At 38.3% G+C, this 9,277-nt stretch overlaps 1 non-coding gene across 1 annotated transcript; it reads right to left on the bottom strand.

Moving 5' to 3' along the window:
* Positions 1–8,921: 8,921 nt before the first annotated feature.
* On the bottom strand, positions 8,922–9,028 carry LOC127675828 (U6 spliceosomal RNA). The gene has a single exon (XR_007975519.1). It is a non-coding gene; the product is annotated as a U6 spliceosomal RNA (small nuclear RNA).
* Positions 9,029–9,277: the final 249 nt, after the last annotated feature.

Below are 9,277 nucleotides of genomic sequence, written 5' to 3'. Positions count from 1 at the left end.
TAAGACAGAGGACTCTTAAATAGTTGAGAAATACTGAAAGATATGTTCAACATAATTAGCCACCAGGGGATGCAAATTAAAACAAGTTTGAAATTCCATCTTACATCTGTCAGAATGACTGAGGTCAAAAATTCATGTAACAACTCACGCTTGGGAGGATTTGGAGCAATGGGAACATTCCTCCATTGCTGGTGGAAGTACAAACTTATACAATCACTATGTTAATCAATGTGACAGCTTCTCAGAAATTGCGAATTGATCTATCTCAAGACTCAGACATATCACCGCTAGAAATATACACAAAGGATGCTGGACCGTCCCCCAAGGACACTTGCTCAACTATGTTCACCGCAGGTTTATTCATACTAGCCAGAAACTGGAAGCAACTCAAATATCTCTCAACCAAAGAGTGGAAAAAGAAAATATGATACATTTACAAAATAGCATATTACTAATCTGTGCTATCCAGCCTCTTATTTCTGGCTCTCCAGGCAGTGTTAAGGGTGGGCTCCATCCAATGTCTTCAAGCTGGATCAGTCACTCAATCTCAACTCCATCTTCACTCCAGCACATTTTTTAGACTGGACAATATGTCCAGTCTAGAAGATATTACTTAGATATTACTAAGATATAATTAATTAGTATAACTAAGAGTATACTAAGATTTAGTCTTAGATATTACTAAGATATAACTTAGATATTACTAAGTTACTAAGAACAATAACATCATGAAATTTGTAGCTAAATGGATGGAACTAGAAAAGATCATACTGAGTGAGATAACCCAAATCCATAAAGAAAATCATGGCACATATTCACTTATAAGTGGATATTAGCTGTAAAGTAATTTAAGGGGTAACCACATTATAATCCACAGACCCAAAAGAAGCTAAGAAACAAGCAGAGCTCAAAGTGGACATATGAATCTCAGCGCATGGAAAATAGAATAGAAATCATGGGTAGATGGGGATATGAGACTGGACTCAGCTGGACTTTGTTGGACTTAGTTGGGAATTGGGGAACTGCATATGTTAAGTGGGGGTGAGGAGAGAGTACTGGGAAAGACAATTAGAATTGATGGCAGGCTGGGGGGGCATCTCTGGGATGAGGTAGAAACCTAAGGCAATAGGAGATCTCAGAAACTGATGAGGCTGACTCTCACTAATACTCCTAGCAATGGGGCATGTAGAGCCTGAACTGGCCATCTTCTGTAACAAGACTTCCTGTAGAGGGATTCAGATACCAATCCACCCACAATGCCTTTGACCTACAATATGTCCAGCCTTAAAGATGTGCTGGAGTAAAGATGGAGCTGAGATTGAGTGACTGGTCCAGCTTGAAGGCCATGCCATGAGAAGGAACCCACCCCTAACACTGCCTGGAGGGCCAGAAATCAGAGGCTGGATAGCCCAGAAACCTAGGATACAACCAAACACAAATGGAAAAAAGGAAACAAAATAGTCAATAAAAAATGATTTTTAATGATATTCTGCTATATTCATAGATCATCAAGAGTTTTATTCAGCAGCTGATGTGAAACAGATGCAAAGACACACAGTCAATTTAGGTGAAGTTTGTGGAATCCTGTGGAAGAAGGAGCGAAAGGATTGTAGGAGCCAGAAAGGTCAAGAATATCACCAGACAACTAAACTGGGTCCATAGGGGCTCACAGAGATGGAACCAAATAGAGAGCCCATATGTGACTGACCTCAGTCCTCTGTAAATTTGTTAGAGTTGTGTAGCTTGGTTTTGATGTGGTACTAGAAACAGTGGGAGCAGGGACTATGTCAGACTCTGCGGTCTGCTTTAGATCCCTTTCCTCTAACTGGGTTTCTTTGTCTAGCCTTAATAGGAGATGTGCCTAATTTTACTGCAATTTTGATATGCCAGGGCTAATTGGTAACAATGGGAGGCCTTCCCTGCCTGAGGAGACTCAAAGGATTAGGTGGAGTGGAGAGATAGTTGTAGAGACTTGGAGGAGAGAAGGGAGGGAAAACTGCAGTTGGGAAATTAAATAAATAAGTGAAGAAAGAAAGGAAGATAAAAAGCAGGAAAAATGTAATACTTGCCTTTAGCATCTGTTTCTATTCAAATCACTTAAAATGTATAATAAAGTATTGATTCCTTTATGTCATGATTATAGTTTTCACTGTGTCTTTAGCAGATTATGACTTCTCATCATTCTTAATAATTAAATTCTTAGAATTCTCATTTCTTTCAGAGTATGAATTTATCATGGCATCATGGGGTCAAGAATTTAAGAAGTTAGTCTGAGAAAAGTCTTTGAATATTCTGTCTCTAAAAATTGTAGAAAACAGGTTTTTTAAAAAAATTTCTCCAGTCGAAATAATAGTTTTGTGTTTCTTTTATCTTTTCAATTATTTCTCTTTTATATATTACATCCTGAATGCAGTTTTCCTTCCATCAACTGTCTCACTTCTCCCACACATACCAGCTCCCTCTTCCCCCAGATTCACCACATTTCTCCTCCCCTCAGAAAAGATCAGGCCTTCCAAGGACAGAAACCAAACAAAGCATAAAAAGCTACAATAAGACCAGGCACATATTCTCACATCAAAGATTGACAAGGCAAACCAGTAGGAGAAAAAGAGTCCTATAAACTGGTAAAAGAATCAGAGACAGCCCTTGCTTCCACTGTTAGGATTCCCAAAAGAATGTCAAGCTACACAACTATAATATACACAGAGGACCTAGGTCAAACCCATACCAGCTACCTTATCTTTGTGAGTCTAACTGAATCCCATTCAGTTGATTCTGTGGGCCATGTTCTTGTGGTGTTTGTGATCCTTCTGGCTTCTCCAGTCCTTCGACCCCCTCCTCCACAGGACTTCCCAAGCTCTGCCTAGTTTTTAATTGTGGGGATCTCTGTATCTGCCCCAATTAGTTTCTTAATGAACTTTCTCTGATTGTGATTATGCTAAGTTCAAGTCTCAGAACATCATTCAGACATGATAAACCGAATGCTAGAGTGTTAGTGTTGCAATAGCTCCACTTGAAGCCTTGCCTGGATATAAAGGCTGACCAGTTCAGGGTCCATATATTCCAATTACTAGGAGTCTTCACTAGTGTTACCCTTGTAGATTCCATGGAGTATCCATTGCATTAGGTTTCTGTCTTGCTCCTGAAATGGTCACCAGTTCCTGTCACTTCAGCTAGTGTTTTTTCCTTCCATCCACTCTCACCTGATCTCTCCTGTTCTCATTCCCAGTCTACCCATGAAATTGATTCCATTTCTTTTCCCAGGAATATCCTCGGGTCCTTTTTTTTTTTTTTAGGTCCTCCTTGTTATGTAGCCTTTATACGTCTTTGAATGATAGTGTGATTATCCTTTACGTTACAGATAATATCCAGTTATAAATCAGAACATTCCATGCTAGACTTTCAAGGTCTGGGTGACCTCACTCAAAATAGGTTTTGTTTTAGCTTTATCCATTTGCTGGCAAAGTTCACAATGTCATTGTCTTTAACAGATATTTAATACTCTGTTGTGTAAATACACCATTTTTTAGGTTATAATCTGACATTTATTGACTTATGGTAGTATTACTTTTTATTACTTTCATGTTTTTACAGCCCAGTCTTTACCACCCTCCTGGTCCACCCTCCCACAGATCCTCATCCCATTCCTTTTAACCCTGTCTTCACCCCCAACCCCTGCTAGGCCTCTCCAGTCTCTGGGGCCTCAAGTTTCTCTAGGGTTAAGCAGATCTTCTCTCACCTAGGCTAGATCTGGGAGTCCTGTGTTGTATATGTGCCAGGGACCCTATAGAATGTATCAGTCCTGGGAGATGAGAGACTCTCAGGACTCAAGGGGAGGGACCTTAGATGTTATGTCCAACAGTGGGGAGAGTCTACCTCCATTAGGAAGATAGGGCATCAAAGTGGAGGGATGGGGTTGCCATTCCATGGTCAAAACCTCTCTCATCCAGAATTGTTTCTGTCTAAAAGAACTTTAGGGACAAACATGGAGAAGAGACTGAGGGAAAGGAGGTCCAGTGACAGGCCCTACTTGGGATCTGTCTCAAGGGGCGACTCCAAGGCCTGACACTATTATTCATGCTATGGTGTACTTGAAGAAGGGAGCCTACTATGGCTGTACTTGAAGAGGGACAACAAGCAGCTGACTGAGACAGAGGCAGATACTTACACCCAGCCAGTGGTCTGAAGTTGGGGACATATGTAGTTGAATTTGGGAAAGGCTGGAAGAAGCAGAGGAGGAGGGTGACCCCATAGGAAGACCAGCAGTCTCTACTAACCTGGGCATTTGAGAATTCTTAGACACCAACCAGGTAGCATAAACTAGCTGGTCCAAGGCCCCTGAAACATACCATTTTTTAAACCCATGTTTTGGTCAAAGTACATCTAGGTTGTTTTCAGATTCTGGCTATTATAAATACAGCTCCTATAAACATAGTTATTATGTGTGATTATGTAAGATATAGTGTCTTTGGTTATTCACCCAGCAGTGGTATGGCTGAATTTTGGGGTAGATCTATTCCCCATATTCTGAGAAACTTCCATATTGGTTTCCAAAGTGGCTTTACAGGTTTGAACTTTCACCAGCAAAAGAGGAATGTTCCCCTTGCTCCACATCCTTGCCAGCATGAGCTGTCACATGTGTTTTTTAATTTTAGGAAACCTGACAGGTGTAAGATGGAATCTCAAACTTGTTTTGATTTCCCTTCCCTGGTGGCTCAGTATGCTGAACATTTGTTTCTCAACAGTATGAGATGTTTCTGTTGAGAATTCTGTTTAGTTTTGTATGAAATTTTTAAAAAATTGCATTGTTTGTTTTGCTGATTTCTAGTTTCTTCAGTGCTTTATATGTCTCTCATATTAGCCCTCTGTCATGTCTGGAGTTTATGAAGATGTTTTCCCATTTTGTAGGCATCCATTTTCTCCTTTTGACAATATCCTTACAGTAGTTTTTTTAAAAATTAATTTTTGATCTCAGTTCCTGCACTATAGGTATTTTGTTCAGAAGCTTGTCTCTTGTGCCAATGCATTCAAGGCTATTTGCCACTCTTTCTCTTCTAGCAGGTTCTGCCAGTGTATCCGGTATTATGTTGAGGTATTTGATCAAATTCTGCTTGAGTTTGTACAGGGTGATAGATATGCATTTTTGCATTCTTTCTACAAATGTGTATCTAGTTATACCAGCACCATTTGCTAAAAGTGCTTTCTTTCAAATCAGAGAAGTGTGAAGCACACCTTGGAGGACCTGAGGAATGGGGAGACTACATCAAAGGGCAGATATTATGATGTAAAGTAAACAAATTAATTTAGGAGAAAAATGTTTTCCTTTTCCATTCAATTTTTCTGGCTTCTTTATCAAAAACCAGATGTCCATATGTATGTGAATTTAAACCTGTGTTTTAAGTTGGAGTCCATTGGTTAACCTATCTGTTGTAATGCCAATACTGGATGGTTTTTTTTTTTTTTTTTTTTTTTTTTTTTTTGCTGTTGAACAGCTCAAAATCAGGGAAGGCATTACCTCAAGATTTTCAAGGTTGTATTGGATTTTTATAGTTATCATTTTGTTTTTCCCCATATGAAATTGAGTATATGATATGAGAAAAGTCTTTGAAAGACCTATATCTACAAATTGTAGAAAATAGCTTTTTTCCCAATCTCTCTATGTGAAATTTATAATTCATGCATGGAACTAGATTAACCTAAAGTCTAATCAGCTAAATATATTTATCATGTTTTTACCTGAGAGAGAGAGAGAGAGGGAGAGGGAAAAGGTGAAGAGAGGGAGGGGAAGAGAGATAGAATGATAGAGAGACAGAATTCATTGTTTCTAATTGCTGAGTAGTATTCCATTGTGTAAATATACCACATTATCTGTATCCATTCCTCCATTTAGGGACATCTAGGTTCTTTCCAGCTTCTGGCTATTACAAATAAGGCTGCTATGAACATAGTGGAGCATGTGTCCTTATTGCATGCTGTAGAATCCTCTGGGCATATGCCCATGGCAAATAGTTGGAACTGGAAAATACCATCCTAAGTGAGGTAACCCAATCACAAAAGAACACACATGGAATGCAGTCACTGATAAGTAGATATTAGCCCAGAAGCTCTGAACACCCAAAACACAATTCACATATCAAATGATTTCCAAGAAGAAGGAAGGAGAGGTCCCTGGTCCTGGAAAGGATTGATCCAGCATTGTAGTGGAGTACCAGGACATGGAGTAGGGAGGGAGTTCATTGGAGAACAGGCGAGGGAAGAGGGCTTATGGGACTTATGGGGAGGGGGGAACTGAGAAGGGGAAGATCATCTGGAATGTAAACAAAGAGTATAGAAAATAAAAAGAGAGAGAGAGAGAGAGAGAGAGAGAGAGAGAGAGAGAGAGAGAGAGACAGAGACAGAAACAGAGACAGAGAAGAACTCCAGTTATTTATAGACTAGTCCTTTTATAGTATAGCATCTTGGAAAATCCGAAGAAAGATATTGTACCTAATTCTTGTTATATAAGTAGGGAACATTGATTGGTTTTGCATACTATTTTATTAACATGGAACAATTGTACATACAAATGGCCTACTTTTAATATGTCATGTTGATATGACATATTAATACTTTTAATTTCAAATGTGCATCATGAGCATTTATCAGATAAATGTAACTAGAAATCAGATATGTATGGCTATGAAGTATGTTTAGGGGCCAGAAGATTTAGAATCAATATTAGGAAGCATCAAGTACTCATTTTTACTAAAGGTGATGATAAACCAAGGGTGGAATGTGAAATATTTCCTTTAAGCTGATTTACCAGTTTTCTTGTTGAAATAAACAAGTCAGAGATAGAGCCAAAGTCTGCTCCTAGTCTAAAGGGTAACCTCAGGAAAAAAAACTTCATTATATTCGTTGAAAGCCACTTTTTTATCATCAACATAATTTGATATTATTATAGTTATAAGATTACTTTAGAGAAGTTCTATCGTGGAAAGTCAAATGGCAGAAATTTTCAAAATGATCCATTACAGAAACAATTTAATATTGTTTAAAGTACATATCTTACATTACTAGATTTTAAATTAACATTTCATTTAAAAAGATACATTTATTTGGAGTGTATGTGTACACATACATAGCTCTGAGGACAACATGTGAGAGTATGATCTCTCCTACCCCATGAGGTTTCTGTGGATCATACTCAGGTCCTTAGACTTAATAGTGATCAATACCCCCAACTATGCTATACTACTGTCCCTAAAATTGTTTTTTCATAGGTCATGAACAGGTGATTCTATTGATGTTGAAATGAGTATTACTTATTAATAGGTGTTTCTTTTGATAAGTTTGCTTAATATACCACCATGAATGTACAAACATATGAAATTATCATATGGTTTGATGTTAGAAACCTCTGAAAGCATTTTAGTTATTTAATATGTATTGAATAATCTTCTTAAGCTTAGATAGTTGCAAATTTCTTTCAGAAATTAACCAATTTATTCTCCAATTCTCCCCACTCTAGATAACATAAACTATGACATGTTGAAAATTAATTTCTAAAAGCTATTCACAGCCTAATACTTTTGGTTTTTTCTTTTTTTAATTTGATATATTATTTATTTGCATTGCAAATGATTTCCCCTTTCCTAGATCCCCCCTCCCTAAAAGTCTCATAAGAACTCTTCCCTCCCTCTGTTCCCCAATCCACCCCTTCCTGTTTCCCTGTCCTGGTATTCCCCTACACTGCTGCACTGAGCCTTTCCAGGACCAGGGGCCTCTCCTTCCTTCTTCTTGGACATCATTTGATATGTGAATTGTTTCTTAGGTATTCCGAGCTTATGGCCTAATATCCACTTATCAGTGAGTGCATATGATGTGTGTTCTTTTTGATTGGGTCACTTCACTCAAGGTGACATTCTCCAGTTCCACCCACTTGCCTAAGAATTTTATGAATGTATTGTTTTTAATAACTGAGTAGTATTCCATAGTGTAAATATACCACATTTTCTGTATCCATTCCTCTGCTGAGGGATATTTGGGTCCTCTCCAGGTTCTGTCTCTTATATATAGGGCTGCTATGAACACAGTGGATCATGTGTCCTTATTACATGCTGGGGAATCTTCTGGGTATATGCCCAGGAGTGGTATACCGGGGTCCTCCTGTAGTATTATGCCCAGTTTTCTGAGGAACCGCCAGACTGATTTCCAGAGTAGTTGTAATAATTTGCAACCCCACCAGCAGTGAAGGAGTGTTGCTCTTTCATTTCATCCTCGCCAGCACCTGTTTTCTCCTGAGTTTTTGATCTTAGCCATTCTAACTGGTGTGAGGTGAAATCTCAGGGTTGTTTTGATTTGCATTTCCCTGATGACTAAGGATGTTGAACATTTCTTTAGGTTCTTCTCAGCCATTCGATATTCCACAGGTGAAAATTCTTTGTTTAGCTCTGTTCCCCATTTTTAATAGGGTTATTTGGTTCTCTGGAGTCTACCTTCTTGAGTTATTTGTATATCTTGGTTATTAGCCCTCTGTCAGATATATGGTTGGTAAAGATCTTTTCCCAATTTGTTGGTTGCTCTTTTGTCTTTTTGACAGTGTCCTTTGCCTTACAGAAACTTTGTGATTTTATGAGGTCCCATTTGTCAATTCTTGATCTTAGAGCATAAGCTATTGGTGATCTATTCAGGATATTTTCCCCTGTGCCCATGTGTTCAAGGTCCTTCCCCAGTTTCTTTTCTATTATTTTCAATGTGTCTGGTTTTAAGTAGAGGTCCTTGATCTACTTGGAGTTGAGCTTAGCATAAGGAGATAAGAATGGATCGATTTGCATTCTTCTACATGCTGACCTCCAGTGGAAAGAGCATCATTTGTTGAAAAGGCTATCTTTTTTCCACTGGATGGTTGTAGCTCCTTTGTCAAAGATCAAGTGACCAAAAAAAATATGGAACACTTCATGAATTTGTGTGTCATCCTTGCACAGGGGCCATGCTAATCTTCTCTGTACAGTTCCAATTTTAGTATATGTGCTGCCAAGGCAAGCACAGCCTCATCCTTTTGTAATTAGGGATACTGAGGAAGCTAAAACAGAGAAATAACATGTTCAATGGAGACAAAAGCAACTTTAGGCATTTACAAATTAAACTGTAAAAAGAGGCTTGTAACTATACCTTAGCGGAACACCTTTGTCTAACATGTCTAATAACTTCTGTTTTGTACATAATACTTCTAAACATCAAAGAACAACAACACAATCAGTCTTCCACAAAGATATTAATGTGTAATTAAATTTTA

This window comes from Apodemus sylvaticus, chromosome X, assembly GCF_947179515.1.
Source record: "Apodemus sylvaticus chromosome X, mApoSyl1.1, whole genome shotgun sequence".
Classification (NCBI taxonomy): domain Eukaryota; kingdom Metazoa; phylum Chordata; class Mammalia; order Rodentia; family Muridae; genus Apodemus; species Apodemus sylvaticus.
This window is presented reverse-complemented; position numbering and strand designations above follow the sequence as displayed.